Source organism: Dermacentor variabilis, unplaced genomic scaffold (genome assembly GCF_050947875.1).
Source record: "Dermacentor variabilis isolate Ectoservices unplaced genomic scaffold, ASM5094787v1 scaffold_17, whole genome shotgun sequence".
NCBI classification, from domain to species: domain Eukaryota; kingdom Metazoa; phylum Arthropoda; class Arachnida; order Ixodida; family Ixodidae; genus Dermacentor; species Dermacentor variabilis.
Window position 1 is genome coordinate 3,175,124 of NW_027460335.1, and position 25,646 is coordinate 3,200,769.

Genomic DNA, 25,646 nt, shown 5'->3' on the forward strand with positions numbered 1-25,646 from the left:
GGCATCCGTTCACCTTGCTTGCCTCATGATGCTGCTTCATAAGCACCGTGAGCATCCAGGCCAATTAGGAAGGGAGGTTTGTTGCAATCGCTTCTGAACTGTAATGCCGCCAAGCCAACAGTGATCTCAATGACAGGTTTCGGACAGTAGAATGCTTGCACACAGCAAAGAAGGAAGCATTCAGCATGTGCAAAGTGGGCTTTTGAAGCTGGCAGCATTACTGAAGGGGCTTTGCCCATCTGCCCTCTTTATGGATGCACAATGATCTCCTCTTTAAGAGGGATTGTTTCAGAGGTCGTTACATGGCAACAGTGTTGGGTGTTCAGTAGCTTGTCTTTGCCCACTGTTAATAATCTTCCTTCTCCAGTTCCCCTGTGAAGTGCCTACTTTTTGGACACAATGTGGTCTCCATGCATGCATGCATTTTTAGCTTGTAAAGACGTCTATAATCCCTTGACTCAAGCTGGTCCTTGCTGATGTCACCCAAGAAGGCATTGGGGAGTATGGCAATGTACACTTACAATACACTCTTGATACCAGTGAAACCAAATTAATGGAGCTGCTGTTCTTTTTTTGTCCACTCCATCCTGGTTAGTTACAATGAGCAATTTCCGAGCAGAAGGCATATGTAGTTGGTCGTGCATAGCCTGAGCACTAAGACTTGTTGGCATGTTATGACCTTAGCACAGTGTTTATATTTATTTATTGATTTATTTAACAATGTCCTTACAGTCCTCGTAGGAGACATTGGGTAAGGAGGGCGTTACAATAGGATTAAAAGAGTATATAGAGCATATAACAAAACATAATAGACGTACATTCTTAATTGACAGTGGAAAAACGTATACACATCTTATACAAGTATTAAAGCATTGTACAAAATAACAGGGTACGGAATGTACATATTAGAAAAAGATAAACGATACAGTTCCTTTAATAAACAATGAAAAATAATGTTGCCACTCCAGTACAAATACTAAACAATACTAAAAAACACAAGAATAATAAGCGAAATGAGCTCATAAACAAGAGAGCACATAACTAAAAAAAAGCATCGTGCACTTTATTGAAGTTAGGCGGTGGAATATGAATTGATGAGCTGGAGGAATTTATCGGGATTAGGTTTGGAGACGCAATAAGGAAGAGCGTTCCACGATCGAATGGCACGAGGAAGCGCTGACCAGTTGAATGCATGTGTGTTCCCGTAGATGCGTGTGAAGTTGAGGTGATTATGTAATCTGCGAGATGTGAAAGGTGCGACTTCAAGCCGTAAAGAAGATTTTCTATCCGCATGAACGTACTTGTGAAATAATGATATGAGTGCAAAATTGCGTCGAGTACTTAGTGGCTGAAGTGAAATATCAAGTTTTATTTTTGAGATGTTTGAATTGTAGGTGTAGTTACGCGAGATAAACCTGGCGGCCCTATTTTGGATTGATTCTAATAAGCTGATAAGGTTGTTGTGATGGAGTGACCAGATTGGGGAGGCAAATTCGAGCTGGGGGCGAACAAACGTCTGATAAGCTAGCTTACGGATGTTAGAGGGCGAATTGCATAGGTTTCGGCATAAGTACCCCAGTGATTTGGAAGCATTAGCACATATAGTAGTAATGTGATGGGCACAGGAAAGGCTTGGTGCGAGATTAATGCCTAAGTATTTGAAGGAAGTAGCTAGAGAAATTGGCTTATTGTTTACGTTATATTGGAAAGAAGAGATTGAGTGTTTACGGGTGAAAAACATTACTTTGTATTTAGACAAATTAAGATTCATTAACCAAGTGTTACACCAATCGAATATGAGATGAAGGTCGTTTTGAAGAATGAGGTGGTCATCGGGGCCAGTCATAGGGCGGTAAATAATGCAGTCATCTGCGAATATTCGCACTCGGGATGTTAAGTTATTAGGAAGATCGTTAATGTATATTAAGAATAGTAGCGGCCCAAGCACGCTACCTTGTGGCACGCTGGAAGTGACATAGGAAATTGGCGAAGAAAGATTGTTAACGATAGCAAGTTGTCGGCGACTAGAAAGAAAGTTGCGGAGCCAAGTTAGTGTCAGTGAATCCAATCTTAGTGCGTTTAACTTTGAAATTCAGCGGCAATGGGCTACGCGATCAAACGCCTTGGAAAAGTCAAGGAATATGCTATCAATTTGTACATTATGGTCCATGTCGGAATGCAGGTCAGTCGTGAATTCTAAAAGCTGTGTCTCACATGACAGACCCTTCCTGAACCCGTGCTGATTAGTGAAAAAAAAAAGTTGTTTCATTCCAGATGGTTGTATATGTGAGAAGCTATTATATGCTCGAGCCTTTTGCAACAAATACACGTAAGCGAAATTGGCCGGTAGTTATCTGGTGAGTATCTGTCACCGTTTTTGAATATGGGAACTACTTTCGCAGTTTTCCAATCTGACGGGAGTGCTCCTGAAGTTAGTGACTGTTTGAGAATGTGATATAGTATTTTGCTATAAGTCATAACGGAGTTTTTTAGTATTTGGAATTAATCTCATAGACGCCACAAGAATTAGATAACTTAAGATTGTTTATAAGAGATACAATGGCCATCGATAGTAATGTCGATAGGTGTCATGTACTAATAGTCTAAATCGGGAACGTCAGGTATAGTGGAGTGATTTTCAGTACTAAATATAGATGAAAAATATGTGTTGAAGCATGAAGGACACTCATTGTCTGGAAGGGGCACATGGTCGCTATCATGCAAAAAAATGTGATTACTGTCGCGATTCCGAGAGATAATTTGCCAGAACTTTCTAGGGTTGGATTTGAGAAGAGATGGTAGGGCATGTGAAAAATATTTATCTTTAGCAGCGGAGTTGGAGTTTTTAAAACATTGATTGTATTTTTCCCAAGCCGATAGGGTGTCAAGTCGTTTAGCACTAGTGTATAAGCGTTTCTTTTTGTTTCGAAGACACCGAAGGAAACAGGTGAACTATGGGTTCGATTTATCATTGGATATATTGATTAATGGGATGTACTGGTTTACTAATGACTGTAATTTGTCTCGAAAGAGTACCCAGTTTCCCTCGACCGTTCTACTGTAAAAGGAAGGGAGAAGTGCATTGTGGAAAAAAAAAATCTAGGTCAGCGTTAATGGTAGTATAGTCACCCTTGTTATATGTAAAAACCTTCTGATGTGTTGATCATCAGTGCTCATCATTGAGCATCAGTTGATCATCAGTGCATGGTGGCTGCACCACCATGCAAAGGCACTATTATTGAATTATTAACTTCTATTATATTTATGGTGGCCATATATTGCAATTACATATCATCCACATTGTGTGCAATATGGTTAAATGTCAATTATGATAGCAATTCCTAACCTGAAATGCAACAAAAGAAACAATATAGGCAACGAATTGAAATTCAAAGAGACAAAAGACAACCAGTGCACAGGATAAGTGACAGACTTCCTTTTATTGAAAAAGAAATGTCACATGTATCATGCCACCAGCAGTGGATAGCAATCTTTCAAGCTTGGGTGACAGAGGCAAAACTTAGCAAAATGTTACAGTCACGCTGTAAAATGGCCTTGGACATAAAAAACCGACATTATATTGTACAGAATGAAAGGGCAAGACTCCATCTAAGAACAGTCTATGGCACCGCATACTTAACATGGTGTAAAAAATGTTGACATGCCCTAACCATAAAGAAAAAGCAACACAGGAAACACGCCTTCAAATGCAATGTGCAGAGTCTGAAACCAATAAAAAACAACACGAAAAAGGTTTCGCTAAGTCTTTCAACGATTAAAATTGTCAAACTGTCTCATCACTCCTTAATGAACCTGCACAGCTGAAAAGGAAGGAAGGAAAGCCCAATGGCAGGGCTGCAGAAAGTGTCACCGAATAAATATACTTTGCTTACCAACGATACCTGTGGTTTAGTAGTGGTCTGTGTATAAAGTTTTCTTGTTTAGAATGGTTTTGCGGATAGGAAAAAAATGACCATAAGAGCACCAGGTGTATGCATAGTCTACATACAAAGAGCCACTGCTTTCCTACTTTTCTTTTTTTTCTCTCTACTACTATTCATGAGTATTTATGTGCCTTAGTAGCACTGCTAACATCCTATTGCAAAGCACAAAATTGGGCAAGTTGTGGCATAAATAAAATTGCCGTGTCACTCATAATGTGAAACAATGATGCAGTAGCTGGTGAAACATGCGCAGGAAGCTTACTTCATGCAGTGTTTGTTGAAGTGAACACTTGCCAATGCAAGTTGGTAATCGCCTGAAGAGAAATCTCAAGGACCGAAAGTCCCCACATTTCTCTCTCGCGACCACTTCTCCTGGCGCATGCGCAGAAAGAGCGGAGAAATCCATTTATGATGTGCTCGTTCTATATACACGCTCTGAAGGCCTCCCCCCCCCCCCCCCCCCCCCCCAGGCAGTGTGCGCGACAGCCGCCCACAGCAGCAGGAGCAGTGGGAATGTGGAAGGACGAGGCAAAGGAAGCTTCGCTTTAAAACTAGGGTTCGCTTGCCGCGTTGCTGGTAGCGCTGCGGCAAGAAGTGATCGCCGTACTGCTGTGGGTCACATTCAGAGCGCAGGGTAAAATTTTAGCAATCGGTGTCTGCGGCATAACGTTTCTGACTTCACCTGCCACTGCCTGGCAGGATGGAACCGCAGGAGTCAGAACCGGTCAACTGATCCGACCACTAGCGCCATCTTCAGGAAACAAGAATAAATAGCTCAGGCTTGTAGGGGCCTCCAAGATTAGCTCCGGCAGCTGAGACCACGGGCTGGGCACAGCCGGACTACAGGGTCTTAGGGATGAGTGGGCATAAACTCATTGCCCGACAAGCAGGACTGCGGCCGGGTTAGAGCTTATTCCATAGAGAAATAAATTCAACAAGAGGGGACACTCGGCGAAATCTGGGAACAGGAAACACGTCACGGCTAGTGTTAATCCCATCCGTTGGTTGACGTGAGCATCGGGAGAAAGAAGAATGGGAAATGAGCTTACAGACAATGTTTTATTTTTTTTAATATTATGTCCTGCTAAAACGAAAATGTTTTGCGTATAAATTAACTTATATTATGCGACTTATTTTTTCTTGCGTCACCTAGCAACAAGCCTACGGCACGCCAGGCGCGACAGACAGATGGGTCATGCGCCAGGCAGGCCAGCCAGACCGGTGGCGCATTTGAAGTTCGCCTGCTCAGCGACCCGTCTCTTTTGGATGTAGCGTTTTTGTTGGGCTCCCGGCGTATTTTTGCGTTCCTTCTGCACTTTGACACGGCACCACTGCCTTATTGGACCCCGGCAAGGTGAGAAATCTTGTTTGACTAGCATGCGACGCATTTCAAGCAATTTCGGCTTTTACAGCTCGTAACCACAGAACAGAACCTAGACAGCAGAAACCCCAGACTTGTGACGCAGTTAGCAAAAAACAGCTCAGCCGTCCTGGCGTGGTTAATTTGAGTTAATGTCTCGTATTGCTAGATGTTTGCGACGCTTTCTATGAGCCCCAACATTATTGTAACTTATTTCGTTAGTTTTTGGGCACGCTCGCCGCACCCAGCCTTGTGACGCAGTTAGCGAAAAGCACCTCGGCCGTGTGATGCAGTTACTCGTGTATTGTATCTTACTAGGACAAATTATGCCGATTTTTCTGACCCCGAACATTATTGTAACCAATTTCGTTACTTTTTGAGATACTTTTAAAGCACAGTGGCCGCGCCCGGCGTTGCGGCGCGGTTAGCAAAAAGAAGCTCGGCTGTGTGCCGCAGTTTCGCGTGTGCTGAATCTTACTGAGACAAGTTCCTGACGCATTCTCTGACCCCAAAAATTATTGTAATTAATTTCGTAACTTCTTGGGACACTTTTGAGGCACGCTCGCCGTGCCTGTGGTTGTGAAGCAGTTAATAAAAAAGCAAGCCGGCCATGGTGATAGTTTGGCGTCTGCTGAATCATAGTGAGACAAGTTTATGACGTTTCCTACGGCCCCGCAACATACATCTCCTTTCGGTACTCACGTTAGTCGAAGACGCAACGAGCGATTGCAAAGAGTGATAACACTGGAGTGTGCTGCTTGCGCCGGCAGAACGGGCAAAAGATAACGCCTAGTAGCTAAAAAACCAAGAACTCAAAAATTCTGTCTTTTCAATGACTGAAAACGGGCTTTGCACGCACCATGTCTCTTGAGTGCGGGTAGAAGACATTCTGCGAGCGTCTAGCATAGTCTGGCTGAAAGCCTGTGTTGTGGCCACCTCTGTGCTTGTAGCGTACTAACGCGTAGGCTGTGGCCAAGTTGTTTTGGAAACTCGCAGCCGCCGTGCATTTGTGCTCTTATAGTACAGGAAAGAATTCCCGGTAGTGATGGAATGTTTGGAAATCAGATGTTTTCTTCATAATATGTAGTACGGCTTGGAATGAGCCGGGTATTTTGGATGCCATGTTTGTAAAACCGAATTGCTTTTGTTTGTAATGTCACCCATCCGCCACTTTCGCACGTTTCCCCTCGACAAGCAGTATTCCTATACGCCTCGTGCACCGCCTATTAGCGGCGAGAATTAGGAGTGGCGCCCTCTCGCGAGTGACGTCACGGCCAGGACGCCGCTCGCTCCGGCTCGCTCGGCTGCCGCGCGCGCTCGTTCCTTTCGTGTATGCTTGGGGTATGGGTGGCTAGAGCCGTACTTGTTGAAGGATATGTCGGCTACTTTCAGCTGCCATGCCTTAACCACAGTTTCTTCAAGAGCGCGTGAGTCGATAAACTTTGCGGTTTGGATATCGCAAGCTATGTAGCGTTAAAGGGGTCTACTGGTTTTGCAATGCGTATATGCGCCGTGTCTATCGGTAAATTTTGCGTAAAAAGAATGTCTTCAAATTCAACACCTGATGTTGTGTATGCCTCGCTAAACACTTAACATTCCTTTAGTACTTAGCTATGTGTGACATTGCATTTTACATGGAAGAAAAATCTTGGTAATTGGCGTCAGCATGTTATCCGATCTTAGAAAGACACCGCCCAGCGAAGCTGTCGTTATGATCGTTATTACTCTGGTGTATTCTTCTATTCAAATATGGTCATTCATTAGTGCATAAAAAATAGTTAGGCGCGCATTTCTTATGAAAAAGTTTGCTACTACTTTCATTCCCCTCTGAAACAGGCCTCCAAAAAACGAATTGCTCATGGCTGCTAACACGACGGCGCGTCATGTAGAGTATTTACATAGTTAATTCACAAACACCATAGTAGAAATCTCCTGAGAGAAAAGTTTCGTTATTAAGATCGAGATCCAATCAATTTAAAGTGATGAAATGTTTCATAGTGACCCTCAGTAGCCTTTATCGACAATCTGGCGCACCCCTGATCACATAACGGTAGCAATCGACTTTCCGTATGGCGAGGCACGCTATGTTCGCTAAACCCATACGTTCACTACAACTTCAAATCGAAACCATAAAGCATTCTTTCACAGCGCCAACTGGAATGGCTAAAGTATTCACGAGCTACTACAGCGCAGCTTAGATTGCCTAGAACAGGAAAATTCAAGCACCTTCTGTCTCAACATGTCTCCATCCAGCGTTCTTTAATTATACAAATGGATAACAAGTCGCTTCGTCGGTACATAAAAGAGAACCTTGCCCAACTGCAGGCTACATAAAGTTTGCTCCAATCCAATCGCCAACATTCACAAAGAAAGCACCACAAGCCTTGCATATACTTTCACTTGATTTCTGACCCTCCACCGGGGGGGGGGGATTTCGAAATCTTCAATATGTCCCATACTACTAGTGTTTGACGCTTCGACTTCTTTCTGGCTCCAGCCATGCGGTCCAACAGGCATACTTCACTAAAAAGATTGGGCCGAGCAGCCTGTGTCAGTTCGCCAAACAGATTCATCGTGTATATTCCTCAAGCAACAAGCACCAGTAAATTTGTCAAGTGAGTTGAACGTGTAGCACGGAAAAGGGAATATATATTGATACATTCCTATTTGTATTCTGTAAATAGCTGTAAGCCTTCATTAACTTTACTTCAAATTTCCGCCGCTTAAAATAAACAGGTGAAGAACCGCCTAATGTTGAAAATCAGTTAAATAAGCCAGTGGTGCTTGTAGAATCTAAACTCCAGTATTAGTTAAGTCCCCGTGTTACTGCCTAGAATTTCTGTGAAGAAATTCAAAAATTCGATATTATACCATGAACTACTCGTCGTGAGCACACCTGTCTTAGCGGATTAAAATCAACGTAACTGTTCTAGAAGTCGTATATAGCCAGCGTTTGTGACATACTTGTTGCACCGCGGCAGGTATGGCATCATAACTGGATTCCTATATGCCATGTTTTTGCGATTGTCCATCCGCGCATGAAAAACCCGCAGTGGGCTGGTCTGCGCTCCTTCGGCTGGCACTGAAGCGTTGCCTTTGAGAGCTGCATTGTTGTCTAAGAAATTAGCTTTTTGAATAAATGCTCGCAAAGGAAGACATCGTAAAAATATATTTGAAATGACCACCATAAGTATACAAGCAGAGAGAACGAGGGCGAACAAACTAAAACACCACAGAAAGCGCCCGAAGAACTGTAGCAGACGACAGGCGCGAGTCCTTGCCCTGACGTCACGCGAGCGACGCTCGCAGCGCCCCTGTAGTTCGTTCTTGGGGCTAATGGAGGCGCCACTGATAGCCACCTAGCGGGCGCTTCCAACAGTACGCGCGGGAGCAGTAGCAGACGACAACCCTTTGCAGCAAGGATGCTTGAAGTTCGCGGCTGCGATTTCGCCTTGGTTCGGGCGCCAGACTGCGTCGTCTGCGGTGACAGCTGTCGCTAACCTCTGTGGGAGTGGGTATGAACGCGATGTTACCGGTGGTGTTTGGGACAACACGGTCCACATACGTGCCAGGTGAGTCCCGCTGACAAACGCCATGAACCCCATTTAGATGAAGTGGAGCTCACGCAAACTAGCTGATAAATTTTGTTGACTAATGTGATGTCTCGATGGTGTTTTTTTTTTATTCTACCCTTGCCGTAATGCTGCTTCTGTACCTCAATAAGCACCCGTCGTTAGGGCAGACTTATATCAAACAAATCTGCATGGTGCGATGTTTGCATATTCAGTTGTGATTTTTCCGCCGATGAATACATGTGACATCGCCGAATAAGTGCAGTCAAAGTCACCTCAAGAAGAGTAATTGCGAATTTATAGTCACCAAACCCACGGGTTAATAAGAGCGTGTGTTAGCATTGTACCGACGATGAACTGCCGTTCCCGCTGCACTTTTTGCAATTTTAAATTCCCCAAGGGAGCTGCTTGGTAACGTACAAAGCTCAAGTCTGACGAACTTTTCAGTACTTTTTTTTTAAGTTTTACTAGAGAGAGGTGCCACATGATATATTTAAAGGCAGAGCAGCGCCAGTCAAAGTAGATGAGCGCTGGCGGCAAGGCTGGGTTTAGTCCTCTGCGGCGTAAGCATAATAAGAAAAAATTCAATTGAGTACAAAATTCACATGCAAGAAACGACTACGTTGTGAAACAAACAAATCACTCGGCGTGGTAAGTCTGCTCAGACAGTATCGAGGTGTTATGACTTGCCAAACGTGACGCGAACGTTTCAGCGAAAAATGGAACAAAAATATCATATGCAGGAACTATTAGCAATTCTCGCCCTGAACTACCTGTTTTCTAAACACATTTCCCAAAAAAACACAATATTTAGGATGCCCTCGGGTGAACAGAATAAAGCTGTTAAAGAGGCACTTGCTTGATGTCATTCCGATAAGACACAGCATGATTTATACCCTTTAAAAACGAGGCAGGGTGGAAGCCTCGCAGCTCAAAAGAATCGACAAGAGTTATTCATGAAGCAACTAGCAACAGTTAAACATGTGCGAAGCCATGCATAACATAGATGTAAAAATATGAAGGGCGCGACAGCTGGTGCGAGGATTTACGGGGTCACATAAAACTAACAATTTCAGTTCTTGCAAACTTCTGTAGCTTTAACATACCCCAACGCGGTAAAGAAGGGGAAAACGGCATTTCGAACTTTAGCGAAATGCCTTTAAACCGCATGCTGCACACGAACTTCGTCGCTTACGAGTCTAGCTACGATCGAGTGGAAAGAAACACCGAAGCGACAAAGAAAAGGATGAGAACAAGAAATTTTCCGACGAAGCGACGATCCATTGATACCGCTGCTCCCGCTGATGAGGCTTTCAGGGAACGATTAGAACCGTATCGCCGGCACGTTTTCGCCAGTATTTGAGCCCCCTACCGTGCAACAATTCTTCTTCGACATTGCTTGAAGCTTTGGCCACCCCACACATGCGAAGGGTGTTGCGTATTTTGCTCTGAGAACGTCAATAAGACAGAGAAGCACTATTAACGACACAGCAAACTACGGCGTGCGGCTGGCTCCTCTCCCGTGTTTTCTGCGCAAGGCCGCCACCAGTGGCGCGTCCATCGGCGCGCACTACGCGTATACGGTCTAAATACCAAAATGACACATGGTTGTAATTTTTTTTTCAGCTGATGCCGTCTGGCGAAGCTTCCTACGGGAACTACTGCTGCTTACCTGGTGACGCAACGTTGGATGAACGCAAAAAAATCCCGGAACGAGCATTTATATAGAGCGAAATCAACACTTACAGGGCGTTTTGCGCCTACTTTATGAAATTGCACGTGACACATATTTGATAGAGACTTGTTGTAAAGATCGTTTGCAATCATTTTAATTAACTGATTCCGCACTGAGACCACGTGGAACGGAGCAGCAGCAGAAGAAAAAAAAAACGCACCGAGTAGCACAGCCGGTTTAGGGCGTGCCAGCTGGCGTTCAAATCGCGCGCGTCCAAAATCGAAACTGGAAGGAGTCAATCCCATCCGCTTGGTGCGCTACAGTCGATTCGGCCGCCAGGCTCTATGGGAGTGTCCACTTTTGTTTATCGTCTTTCTCTAAGCTTCGCCCATTTCGCTCTGGCGCCATCGCGTTCCTGCATGGCTTGCCGCCGCATCTACGCCATGGCCTCTGCGTCGCGTTCTCTTTCGTGACAATTGCAGCATGCGGTTCCTTCTCGTTTCTGGCGCTGTGTCAGATAGGATTACGTTCGTCTACTTCGACGCGTTCGGTGTAGAGACGCACGAGAAATCTTGAAGTTCATACACTGCCGGTAATGATCGCTAGAGAACATCGCCCTTGAGAACAACTTACGTTTGAACTGGTTTCAACGTTTCTTTTGGTTATCGCGCGCCAACGTAGCATATAGTACTTGGTCATCCCGAGAGATCGTTTGCCACCCAGAACGTGATGGGTAAGTGACTTTGCTGTTAAAATGTAGCTTGTGCAGCTTCGTCAACTGCAGTTTACATGTTTTGTGCGCGGTGGCTGGTCCGCGTCGCACTTGCCCGCTGCTCCGCGGGGAACGCTTTCGCTCCGCAAGCTGGGACAGGAAACATGTGTTCAGCCTTCTTCTACTCAGCGTTGTGTAATGCACAGCCATTGCTCGTGCTCGATTACGATTTCGAGTGCCCGACGGCTACGCAACACATCGGCATTCTCGCAAGAGCTGAAATCACGAGCGCAACAGGGAGAACAACTCGCAACTGTGGAGCAAGCAATGCACCTGGGAGCCGAGGCGCAACATGGTGCAACTGAGAGATCAACTGTTGGCGTCATCTGTATAAGAGTTATAGCTGCTAATAACAAAAGTAGGCACTTAACAGGCCATGCGGCTTTGCCAAGAACACTGAGGCTCGGCCGCGGCGCTGCGGTGTTTCGGCGCAGGTTGCCACCCTTGTGGTTGCTCCTCAGTAGACGACAACGTGTTCTGCCTGGTGTTGCTGTGCGAAGGTATCTTGCTGTATCGCATGTGGTTCCTCTACGCCAAGAAAACTAGTATTAAATGTTTAACTGAATGTGCTCTGTGAACGTGTAATATAGTGAACTTGGTGTTGTAGATGTGAGCTTCGCCCAAATATGTCAGTCGATCTGCGAGTACGCGCTTGGTTGTCAGGAAGCATCAGCAGTGCACGTTTGGTTCACGAGCTTGTTCTAAATAGCTTGTTTTTACTTTGGTCAAGAAACAAGGCGAACAATGTCAGCATTCGAGGGCGAGTTTATATGACGTACTTACGTAGCCGAATGTGTCAACAAGCATGTGTGTTTACGGGCATATAGTGTATTGAACTCCGTCGGACTTCGGCAACAGCCCGTATTCCTGCTGCGACTTCTTCCTAAATAGACGAAGGTACCTTTTACAATCGGAGGATGAACAGCGGTGATGAACAACAGTGTTAACCATTCGTTAACCATTAACCTTTTTGTTGGCTTTCACGGCGATCCGGAGGCCTGGAAATGCGATAAAGCTGGGCATCTGGCTTATTGCTATTCGTTGTCCTGTCAATCAGTCGAGCCTAGTTCAAAATGTCACTAGGGTTGAGGATTGGGCGAGTTGGCATTGCATTTCTAAAACTGGTACAGCGCAACATAGAAAGGAAGAAACAAGCCGAGCAACCCGCCGTGGTTGCTCAGTGGCTATGGTGTTGGGCTGCTGAGCACGAGATCGCGGGATCGAATCCCGGCCACGGCGGCCGCATTTCGATGGGGGCGAAATGCGAAAACACCCGTGTGCTTAGATTTAGGTGCACGTTAAAGAACCCCAGGTGGTCAAAATTTCCGGAGTCCTCCACTACGGCGTGCCTCATAGTCAGAAAGTGGTTTTGGCACGTAAAACCCCAAATATTATTATTATTAAACAAGCCGAGCGGACCAGATGGAAGAACAGAGCGCTGACTTCCACCTGGTTTATTGACAAGTTGCACGAAATTTATAGCTAAAAAAAAAGCACCGAAGAATGTCATCACAACGCTTCACAAAACGTCACACCCATAGAAGACTGCACCATCACGAGTCACAGAAAGCGCACTTCTGTCATGCACGGAAACTGATCAAGAAGTCTTATTTCGTGTGAGATAGGCACGAAGCTGGCGCGCTAACACACGTGCTGCCAGCCCTTGCCATGAGATCAGCTTCAATAATCTACCGCGTTAGTTGTGATCGGTGCTTTTTTAGCCCTTCATCATCATCATCATCATCATCATCATCATCATCATCATCATCATCATCATCAGCCTGGTTACGCCCACTGCAGGGCAAAGGCCTCTCCCATACTTCTCCAGCAACCCCGGTCATGTACTAATTGTGGCCATGCCGTCCCTGCAAACTTCTTAATCTCATCCGCCCACCTAACTTTCTGCCGCCCCCTGCTACGCTTCCCTTCACACCGATAGAAATTCGGCTTAGATCCACAGTCGCGACAGTGAAGTCCGAAGTGTCCCTGTATAGCTCGGTGCCCATTGTATTCATGTTCTTTTAGCCTCTCATTAAGACAGCGACAAATTTAGCCTATATATCTCTTCCAACATGATATTGGAAATGAATAAACGACCCCAACAACGCAAGATCCGAAACGCTGCACAAGAAGCATTTTGGGTATTGCGTTGTTGGGGTTGCTTATTCGTACCACGACCAGCCCGCTCACGAGCCAACTCTCGCCGACGCTCGCTGTAGGTAGCTTGCTCCTCAGGAGCAGGCACTACTCGTGGTCTTTGCATAGTTGTAGCTCTGCTGGAATGTGTGGAACCGCTTATCCAAAGCTCCGTAAATTGGTCGCAAGGCCCACCGCTGGAGATGCTGGCACTGGAATCGTTTTGTCGATTGGTTTAACGATTGACGACGTGTCACGAATTTCAGCGCTCGGGAAATGGACAGAGAAAGAATTCAAATATGTTAAAGAACATTTATATCGAAGGAAAAAATAACGAAAGAAAAAAGAAACAGCAAACTTCCCTGACACACTATGAACACTATACACACACGAGACACTCCAAAAACTAGCTATACGCATAAAAACAAACAAGCCCTCAACTACATATTGTTCCTGTGCTCGGCTAAGCAACGTGGCGTCACGAGCAAACGAACGTTCTGACCGTCGCCAGCCGTGTCGAACTCTGTCCTAGCGTAGCAAAGGATGTTGGCCTGCGTGGTTCCGACGTAGCGTGGGCGTCGAGCTTCGACGAGCGCGATGAGGTTGCAGTCTTCCGCAGAGACTCGCGCGGCACGGCACGCGGTCGGGGCCAGTCTGCCACCGTGCCGCTGACGTGGCCAGGCAATTGACGTGCCTCGTCGCCTTCGTGGCACGGGACAGCAACCGGTTACGGCAGCGTGGAGTTGGACCGGGGTCGCGGAACACAGCCACGGCGACGCAGTCGAAGCTCAGGAGCTACAGTTGTCACTGGCACAACTCACGAACGTCCCTTCTCCGGTCCATGGTCCCCGAAGCTGCTGCCTCCCGTCTCCAGGACACAGCTGAAGGTGTCTTGCTTCTTGACCACGTCGGCAATGCCAACTCATCTCCGCCTGCGTCTCCCTTCATTCCTTTCTCTTCTTCTTTCGCGATTCACGTGCTTGTCGCCCGCTGGTTCCATCTCCGTTTCGTCGACCATGACAACTCATGACACGTGGTTGCCGGCACTTCTTGCTGGCGTGGAAGTGCCGGCAGCCATGCCCTCCTAGTATCACGTTTTAATCGCTGGGCCCTGTTCGTTGCCCGCAAACCGCCAGCGCAACATTTGTTTCTTTCGCGGCGGGGTGGAATGAATCTTCTATAAATCCGATGCCGACCTGGCTCAATTCTCAAAAATGCACCGTGTGACAACCGTATAAGATTCGCATATAAGATGGCATTCTCACAGGGGGAAAGTGGTCACTGCAACCCCATTCCCCCTGTTGAGCTCTTCTTTTCCTCTGCCACTAGCTCACGTGGCCCCTTTTTAGCGAAGTCCGACAACGACGGCGCATGGTCTACACAAACAGGTTCACTGTAAAATGTGGCGGCAAAGACATCACCGCCCCTAGCCTTCCTTGACGAATGAACTTTGTGAGCGCATTCTTTTTACAACATGCCTGAACGGCGGTGGCGCGTGGATGGAGGGGCTTTAGCACGAACCACCGATGCCGCACAAAACTTTCCGGCACCCGCCGCTAGGGTACAGCGCATGCGCATTCCGATGAGGGTGCCTCCCCCACAGACCGTGGGGGAGGAGGACGACATCGAGGCACCCTCACTCGGGTCACGCAAAACGTGGATTATCGTGTGCGCATTGACACAATAGCCTAACCTGCTGGCTAGCTCAACGTTCATAGATAGAAAAATGATCTATAAAGGTGGCGCTAGCTGGCGTGCACTCATGATGTATCGTGCACGGCGCTTTCTGCAGACACGTGTGCTTGGAGGAATGTAAGGGTAGGTGCGGCGACTAGACTGAGCCAAACGCTCAAACCTGGAGAAAGAATCCATCCGCGTTTTGCTCGCTTTGTAATGTTCAGCGGCGCCACATTTGACAAATGTTGTAAGTGACGTGAAACTGCTTGATATTTTTTTTTTGCACAGATGGCACCGCTAACAAAAGACGCGTGTGAAATTTATCATTTATGGAAATTGTTTCAAGCACTGCTTAGTGAACCTTCTGAGTGATAGCGATTACAAGACACTGTTTAACTGTATGAATGTGCAACATTTGCTGTGAATTAGCGTGTACATGAAAAAGAATATCAATTTGCCCAGACCTGGCCAGCAGAAAAATTCGCTATATTCACGGCTTCATGGTATATTCCTTAATAAATATAAGGCAATATTCTAATATATAATCGGAGGGAAGGGCTTGCTAATTGGTTTTCCGAAACTTGCAGAGTTTCAGCTTGAATAGTATATCCGCTTCTTTGGAAATGCGTTATCAAGTATAGCAATAAATTACCAATTGAATTAATAATAACTCACGAACTCTTCACCAGAACATAAAACAACTTCCCATATGTTATAAGTGCAATGTAGCCTAAATAACCACTAGGTAATGTTGTTCTGCGTTGAAAAAAAAAAGATATTCATTAGGTTTATAGTGTGGCCCATTTTTATTGATGCCTATATAAATTTTGAATTGCTTCACATACAATATCTCTTCGTAGAAAGCTTGTATAACATTTCATTTACACGCACATCAAACTTCATTTTGTTATGTTGAACAGTTTTGCCGGAAACTCTGGACAACGGACGCTGGCACAGCAAAAACGCTGTTTGTTGCTCACGATAGAGTTTTACAATTGGGGGCCCAAGCGGCTTGGGGACCCAAGAAAATTGCGGGCCGCCAGTGCGCATGCGCAGAACTCAAGCCAGTCTTGGGGTCTTCCCTTACAAAAATTTTTAGTAACATTTTATAAACCGTCTTTAGACAAATGTTACTAGAACCTATCGACATTCTATAAACCGTCTTTAGACACCGTAACAACTTCCTAGTAACCTCCTACCGACTATTGGCCACCGATATTGAATTGAAAGTATAGATATAAAATGTCGATAGAATTCTTACCGACTGCTTATTATCTTATGTCGTTAGAAAGTGTCAACTGTGAAGCGACTATTTATTGACCACCTTTATACATCCTAACAACTTACTAGTAACATCCTGTCGACTATTCGCCACAGATAGTTGACAGGATGTTACTAGGAAGTCGTTAGGATGTATAAAGGTGGTTAATAAATAGTCGCTTCACAGTTTTTAGGAAGTACATAAAAAATTTATTCAGAGGTAATTACTTTTGCAATTATATATTGCAAAAATAAGCTTTCATTATCTCTGAATAAAATTTTTGTTTGCTTCCTAAAAACTATGCAGCGACTATTTATTAACCACCTTTATATATCCTAACGACTTGCTAGTAACATCCTGTCAACTATCTGTCTGCGGCGAATAGTGATTGCCAAGTGGCTAGGTGTGGCATGCAACAGAAGAAGACAGGTTTCCATTTGTGCTTGAACACATCCATTTAATATCCCCAGGCTAGTAAGGAGGAGGAGTTCTCCAGCTGCCCTGGAAGTAGGCTGAAATGTTGCGTTGTGTAGTCTAGAAAAGAGAAGAAAAAAGGCAATATATTAGTTTTGCTCCAGTGACATTGCAACACACCATGCATCTGTTTCTTAAAAAGGAAGTGCACAAGAGACAAGCTTTCAACCCTGTGAGCTCTAAACATCTCCACCTGTTTTGTGCAAAGTCCTAAAAATGCATGAAATGACTGAATTAGTGCATTAAAGCTGGGAGCGTGATGGATGTGCGTAACACCAACAGATGCACGACACATAAACTCTATCATACCAATTGTCATCTACGAACAAAAGCTGTAAATCAACTTCAGTTTAATGAACTTCAATATTGGTATTGTGACCAGTACATGGAAGTTTCATGTGTGAATTATCTTAGGAAAGGCAAGGTGCCAGTCATAACTATGCTGCAGCTTTGCTTGGGCACAGGTACATAGAAGAGTTGACTTTTGTGTTGCACTTAAGAACCACGAAATGATACAAGCAACATGTAAGCAGTTGAACAGGCATTACGGACGTTCTACAGCAAGATTAGAAAATGCCTTTGCTGTGCAGGCAGACATTGTCAAAGTGAGCTTGTTACTAAACATGTTAGCTTTTCACAAGACAGGATAATATATTATCAGTGCATTCATATGACCAGGGCCTCTATCACAAAAATACATATTCCAACAGTAATGACACTTTTCTAGTTATGGTGGCAAAGCTTGCATTGTAATATGCTATTATAATCAGGTTAATAGCTATTTTAGCAGGAAAGAAAGGAGTATACCCTAAGATAGCACTGAAATTGCCATGAAAGGAGTTTTGTTGAAAACTGCACAAAGAATATTAAGATGCTTCTTTGTGACACACATACCTACTATGGTGTTGACCTTCTTGGAATCCAACGGATCCTTCTGTGGAAAGCATTTGACAGCCGCCCAAAGAAGGACCTCCCTTCAACGTCTTCTACTGAAAAAGGAGCTTTAAGGAGGCCCTCCACGAAGTGAAAGCCTGAGTTGTTAGCATCCAGGCACAGCCTCTTCAGCATGCCCTTTTCAACGTATACACCGTCACCGATGTCTATCTGTGCAAGAATACAACAACCACAGATTCATTTTATACACGTTTGATGAAGGAATGGTTAGGAAGTAGGGTAAGGTTTGCAAAAACGGATGTCGCTGCTTCTCGTTGATTCGGTTTGAAAGAACAAAGCAGCCTTACGTATACCATACATGCATTGTACTGAGCTGTGTACTTTTACGTAAGACTAGAAAGTATTGGGAACTTCAATGCGAAAGAAAGACATGCATCTGCCTAGAATCAAGCAAATGTGTGCCACCCCTTGACACAGAGTGAGATCTGGTACTGTTTTAGTGATTAGCAGACATTGAAAGCTTCAAGCCTCATCGAGTATTGGGCCAATCTGTGCTCGATTAGTGACGCACAAGTGCTCGAGAGAACTATCAAACAAGATGCAATTGTCTTCAAATACAATTCTGACTTCCCTTTGCAGACATGCAGTTTTCAATTTACTGACTGCACTTGGGTGTAAAAATTTTGTCTGACAGAGTGAATAAACCACATACACAAGCAGCATTTTCATAATTAGCATAGTCTTTAATAGGTACTGATACCTTCAATTTAGAAAGCCCTGTATATTGGGCCTCATCAAACTAATTTCACAAAAGGTTTGTCAAGGTAGAAGCATAGAACTTTAGTCATTAGAAGACAGGTGAAAGGAGTTAATTATTGCAATTATTACTGAAAATTAAGTTTTAGACAGCTCATCCCAATGAGAAATTGATGCAAGCAGTTTGTACATGCCACATAAGCATTTAGATATCAAAAATAGGGATTAGAGAAAACCTTCCCTTAGAGGTTCATTAGTACAAGCAGCCATGCCCTGCAGGAGCTGCAGGAGACATAACTTCTTTTTCTGTAGGCAGAAAGACGCTCGAGTATTTCATTCACACATATATGTGCCCATGCATATATGTCATCTCTGTTGTAAACCTTTTTTTCATGTGCATGCAAGGTGTGTTTATAACATCTCATTGTGCACAAAATTTGCGTAATAATTTAAAGACCGCGATTTTGTAGCGATGGTATTCCTTTTCGCTATTCGTTAGTGGGCTGACCGACGCCCCGGCCCGTGCTACGTACTGCAGCTGCCGGCCGTTAGCGGTGGGCGAGAAGAGTGATATAGAATCGAGGGGTAAGTATCGCTACAAAATCGCAGTCTTTAAATTATTACGCACTGCCGTAACCTACGATTGCAAGAGCTGACATCTCGTTATTAAGATTTGGTTGGTCTGTCTTTCTTAAAGGCCGGCGTCTGATTGAAATGTCTAGATTAAAAATGCACCTCGTTATTGTAATATCGGCCTATATCCGCTCTGTAACATAGAAGACAAATACGCGAAGGCACTCAAGAACATAAACAATACACATAAGTTCTCGCGACACGGACCTCGAAACCGAACTATATACATACAAAAATCTTCATACAAGCTTCTATCTGCTTAAGCGTCAAACATAGCAATCGTGTGTCAACGCGCGAAGCCCATAATACATCGATGCATACATTACACATGTACTGTACTTGCGGGAATGCCTATATAGCGAATAACTTCTTGCCAGGAAACTACCGAACGAACACCAACTTTCAATGTGTTTTCATAATTGTGTGCCCATTCAGGCATAGCAATCAAGGCGGGTAGCAGAATGCAAGTACGCTGTAACATCAGAGGAAGCTTTCGTGAAATTGCTTGCTAAATGTGCACAGCAACATGGCTAACATACGATAGGAAAGCACTTTGCTCTAGCTAGTTACACAACGCTCATTACGTAAATCATAAGCTTCAAGAATGCGCGCAAGCGCCAAACTTGCTTACCTTTCAAGACTTGGCAAACGCTCCTTCGTCTAACAGGTACAGAGGCACCGACGTTTCTCTGGCGCAAGCACTGTAGAACTTCCGATGAACTCCAGCTCCACAAAAGCACAACCTTCAACAGTCTTCCAAACACTACAATTCGAAGCCCCAGTACCAGACTTTTCACGAGAGCGCAGGCAGGCAGCTCGGCAGAACAAAGGCAGCTCGGACGGGCGCTGCACTAGGGCACTCACTGACGACACTGGTGGATCGCTCGAAACACACGGCGAACTAATGGCGTTACACGAGTCCGGATGGTTTGTGATGGTTACTGCACACGACAAGGAGCACGTTTTGTCTAGGCACTTCTAAAATATAACTCAAATACCACCTCACTGCAAGGAGCATTCACTACAACCAACGTGGTGTGTCGACCAAACAGATACTGCAGTAGCGCCACTCTGCGGTTTTTTAGAAAAATGTATCTTTAATGAAAAAATTGCGTGTTTTTTCGTAATAACATTTGATAGAGTCCTTTAATAGATTTGTTTGGTCCAAAAGTGTGTACTTTGTACTTTGTGATACGAAGTTGAAGGAAATGTATATATAATAAAAACTAAGCGGATGTTGCCTTCAAGATTCGCAATTGCTTCAGGTGCATGCAGGCTGCAAAAGCACGGCCTTCGAGATCAGACTTTGTCACTCAAAGGAAGCCGTAGTGGAAGGCGGAGAGGCATTTAGGCCCAAATCGTTGGGTTTACAGTGCCTAGGTAGGCTTCCTTATTTATAAAGAACATACGGGTACTTCAGCCGAACCTTGAGCGAGCTATACAGACACACGCGGTACGATTCGGTGTCCGATCCGACGTGCGGCGCTGCATGCTACGGCATGAGCGGCGCGTAAGCTCCGCCCACATCCAGCTCCCCAGCTTGAGTTCATATCCACGTCGAGAAACGCAATAGAAACAACTCTGCACAACACTGCTTCGCTTTACGCGAACGCTGTCGATAAAATTATGCCCCTGTGAGCGACAGAACACTTCACGACGGCGCGTTGTCCACTGACGGCTCCGCTAAAGCCAGCGATAGGGCCGGTAGGCATAGCTAGGCGGACGTTGCAGCCGACGGCGCTTGCGATCCAGCCCGAGCTCGTCGAAGAGTGCTTAATTTTGGCAAAACAATTAACACTGTACACTTAGGTCGGCCGTAATTAAATACAATTGGTTTACTCGACGCAGTCGTTGCGAAGGGCAAACGTGCAAGCGAAGCGAGCGGCCTCGCTCAGACGGTCGGTGTGTGATTTCTGCTCGCGAAATGCCCTCGCGTCGCGGCTCCCGATCTCACCAGTAACTTAGTGCTAGTGTACAAGGCGCTGGTTTGCATAACAGGCACACGTTCGAGATAATTTTACTGAACTGGTAACTATTTCATGCCAGAAACAAACTGCAGCAGGCAAGGAAAAAGAATAACTGCGAGAAACCGGCCAGCCAGCACCGCCTCCGTGGAGGGAACGTCAGAGAACGTCACATGCCAGCCGCGCTGCCATTGGCTGCGGCCAGACGACGGTGCAGTTGTCGGACGCGTCGGACGATGAAAATCTGCCCGGTTTGTCGCACGCCGGACGTCCGATCCGGCGCTTCGGCACGGCAAAACACCTCGATTCGGGCTGCAGTTTCGGCGCGTCGGACGCCGGATCGGACACCGAATCGGACCGTGTGTCACCCGCTTTAGTTGGCGAACACGAGACGATCAGTGCGCCGTCCGTGCAGCTCCGTCTAGTGCTATGGTGCATGGCCTACGGGCTTCTTTGACACCTACTGAGCACAAATTCATGATCACCGCTCATATACACGCTCCCCATGGCACTAGCTGTCGTGTTTTCGAGAATACGTGCCCTCATCTTGAATTGGTGAGACCATATTTCCTCTTAGCGTCCGGTATTAGAAGCAATTTTTTTCTATGAACTTTCTACTATCATCTGTTACTAGGAAGTTGATTAAAAATTAGGAAAACAGTTACTGTGCAAAAAAAATTTTTTTAAACCAGCCAGTCTTTGCATATTCATTTATAGTTCAGATGCTGTTGTATGTTCATTTTTCACTAAATCATTTTTAACAACTTTCTAGTAACCAGTGTTACTAGAAAGTTGATTGAAAATTGTGGAAATTTACACCTGTCCATGAAACAAGACTGTCTTGCACCAGCCATGTTCACTGAATAATTATAACCTTATTGAATAATATTCATGCATGTTTTGTAACTTGGGTTATCTACTTTAAGAACATAATTATTTTTATTGACTTCCTATTGAATCGTGTTTCTAAAAAGTTAAAATAGTGTGTCTTAACCTTCTAGTAACTTTCTTTTTACATACTGAAGTTAGAAAAGAAGTAACCAACTTTCTTTTGACAAACGTTACTAAAAAGTAAAAGTCAATAGGATGTTACTAAAGTTGATAGGATGTTGATAAAAGTTCTAAAGAAAGTAAGGAAGCATTTTTGTATGGGTTGCGTTCGCGTTAACCCAAGGCCCAAAAATCGAAAGCTAGCGTGGGCCCCCAAGCCGACTTGGGTCGCCCTCGCGGGTGACGAGATATCGAGAGATAGCCAGGAGAGCCGAACGAGCCGCAGCCATCGAAAGCAGTTGTCTTTCAGGCGCCAAGCATGACTGCTCCAAGAACTTCGTGCGCGACGCGCTCGCACTTTACTGCAGGCGATGATCTCTGCATATTGCGAGAAGTACTCGGAACGAATCTGCTTCAAGGCGTCTGGATGTGGCCGCAGGTTGCGAAAAATCTTGTAGAGGCAACAAGCAAGACGTTTACGCTGCGGTCAATGCGCAACCACTGCGAGTTGCTTATGACACAGTTCTTGCACCAGGATACTGCAAATCTGAAAAAGTAAGTACAGCCGCGTCCACGTCTGTGTAGAGCGCGCGAGCAGACGGCCTTGCTCTGGGGGCGACACCGTGCAGCAGTTGCTTGATCTGACGCACTGTGACCAGTAGCATGCGCGGCCTAATATACATGCAGACCTGCATTGCACTAGTGGCAACGTTGAAAAGGGCCGTTGTTTAACCGAATATGCGCGCTTCCTCAGGGCGCTCTCGGTATCTCCATGCCAAAAATTACGCGTTTCAGCTGATAACACGCACCCGACTCTCACAAAAAACTATGCGCGCTTTCTGGCCGTTCCGATTAGGCGGTGATACGAAATAATTATAACGCCAACAACGGCGTAAAAATAAAATCTAGGCGTTAATTTCTTGATTCCGTCTTCTGCCTGCCCTTGGCGCTTATAGATAATGCGCTATTTTGTGTTTTGGCTGAACGTTATTTATTACAGGACGTGGCGTGGTTCAGCCATTGCCGGAGAAGCTTCGGCCTACGGACAATATTTCCACAAGGGGCCTTGTGGTTAACACTCTGCCTGCTTCTCTTCTTCGGCAATGGCTGAAAACGCCACGTCCTGTAATAAATAATGTTGAACCAAAATGCAAAATAACACATCTATAAGCGCCAACGGCAGGTAGAAGACGGCATCAAAAAATTGACGCCTCGATTTTCTTTTTACGCCGTTGCTGGGGTTCCAATTTTTTCGTTTCGCTGCCTAATCGGAACGGCCAGAAAGCGCGCACATTTTGTTGTGAGAGTCGGGTGCGTCTTATCAGCTGAAACGCGTAATCTTTTGGCATGGAGATACGGAGAGCGCCCTGAGGAAGCGCGCATATTCGGTTAAACAACGGCCCTTTTCAACGTTGCCACTCGTGCAATGCAGGTCTGCATGTATATTAGGCCGCGCATGCTACTGGCCACAGTGCGTCAGATCTCGCAACTGTCGCACGGTGTCGCCCCGCAGAGCAAGGCCGTCTGCTCGTGCGCTCTACACAGACGTGGACGCGGCTGTGCATATTTACTGCACAACTTCTTCCGCTTGCAGTAGGCGCAGGTTAGTTGTGTGCTTTGCTTGCCCTTATGTAATGTTTATTTGCCTTCTATATGCTGCCTCCTTAATCTTGCGAGAGTAACGCGAATCCGCTTCCCCTGCCACGTGTAGCTACTCGCGACGAGGGAACTTGTATACGCTGGTGCCCACCTCTGAACAGTTGTAATCACGCCCCTATGGACAATAAACGAGCGAGTGTCGAGCGGTCACGCTTTAAAGGATTAGAAACCAGTAAGGTATCAGCTTTTGCTGGCGCAACAAAGGGAAACCGCCCGTGAGACGAATTCGACCCTAATATCCGCGCGCCCGCATACGCCGTATACATGAGCGGTAGTCGACGCGTCGGCGTAAACAAACCGTGGAAGTGAAACACAAGGCCGACTGCGTAAAAAAAATATTTATTTCATCCCTACAGGGTACTACCAAGGGTGCAGAAAAAGAGTTGAAAAATTGGCACGTATTTGAAACATCCAGATAGTGCCGTAAATAACGGCATAGACCATTTGAGACTTGTTCGCAGCGCCATACATTACGTCAGTGACTCCCAAAGGGTTCACACAATAGTTAAACAAGTCTAAATAAAGTATGTGACGTACAGAAAACATAGGAAGCTAATGATCTGTTATTGCAGGTCTGGAACCGAGGAGCAGTATGCTGAAAAAGAGCAGCTTCTGACAAAAATTTTAGCTCTCGCAAAGGAATTTGGGTGTGTCATCAGAGGAACCACCTTGAAAAAGGTAGTCGCTCGAATGCAGCCCGACACACAACCAGCGACTCCAACTGACCGCAGAGCTGCAAATTTTGAGCGATCGGTTGCAGCCCAAACAAGGGATACAGCAGCAGCAGCTCATTATGCCCAAGTTGAAAACGCAGAAGAGGACGGTAATGCATGTTTTTCAATCAAATAATGAAGATGGAACGAGAAATGTGATGCTGTAGTATGCTTGTATCTAATCGCATGCTGTAGCATTTTGTTGAGCAGCAGCATGTATCCTGCAAATTATCAGTTTGTATATAATAAACGTTTGTTTAGCTACTGCATCAAGTACGCTTTACCTCAACTGATTCAAAGGTTACGGAGTTACGATTAGATGAATAATAAACAAATGTGAAATGTTAATCATACTTTCGCTTTATTTGCAGGTATGAAGATTTTCAGCCCACGGAGGCGTCGCAAATTCTGAATAGCATATACAATGACAATTATGTACATGTGACGCCTCCAAGTACACAAAGTGTAATAATATACACCAACCCAAGCAGCCCACAAGGAGACGCCACCTCTCTACTACCCCAAGACAGCCACCCGCAACCTCCAGTTTTGAGCCTCCCAAATGGCACCAAGTCACCTGGACCACAGTCCGATCCCGACATGGGCAGTTCGGCTCAAGGAGGAAGGAGGATTACGGTTCCACTATCCAATGCCCAGCCCAGCAATAATATGCACGCCAGGAGCAGCACCCAGCAAAGGAAAAAAGGCAGGCGACTCATAATTTTCTCCTCTGTTTGGAGCATTGCACTGAATATCTGTGCTGCCTTATGTTTTTCCCTCATAATATAATGCCTCACAGGTCACCTTTGTGATGTTATTCAGAATAATTTGATGCTGCAGAAAATAGTCATTTGGTCATGTGTTCGCAATTAGCCCATACACATTCTGAAAATTAGTCCCTGAGTGTACTCATAACTCACAGTTCCGCATTTCTGACTCCATGCGGGATATTGGGCTCCACAATAATATGCAGGTAAACTTTTGATGTCGAACGGTAAACGTTAAAGGGAACTTGATTACTTACGTAAAACACAATTTAGGGCGTCTAGTACTTTGATGAGCTGTTCGAAGAGTCATATGTAACAATTGTGTGCTTTCAATTACAGCTGCCAATCCTCCTTCTGAAGGCAATGTTGCATTTTTTGAGCGAAGGCTGCGGTATGTCA

General features: G+C 45.3%; 1 long non-coding RNA gene across 1 annotated transcript; it reads right to left on the minus strand.

The window, feature by feature from the left end:
• Positions 1 to 16,724: 16,724 nt before the first annotated feature.
• Positions 16,725 to 20,018, minus strand: LOC142568138 (uncharacterized). The gene is made up of 3 exons (XR_012825368.1): positions 19,786 to 20,018; positions 17,766 to 17,975; positions 16,725 to 16,931 (listed from the first exon to the last, which is right to left on the minus strand). It is a non-coding gene; the product is annotated as an uncharacterized LOC142568138 (long non-coding RNA).
• Between the last annotated feature and the right edge of the window lie 5,628 nt (positions 20,019 to 25,646).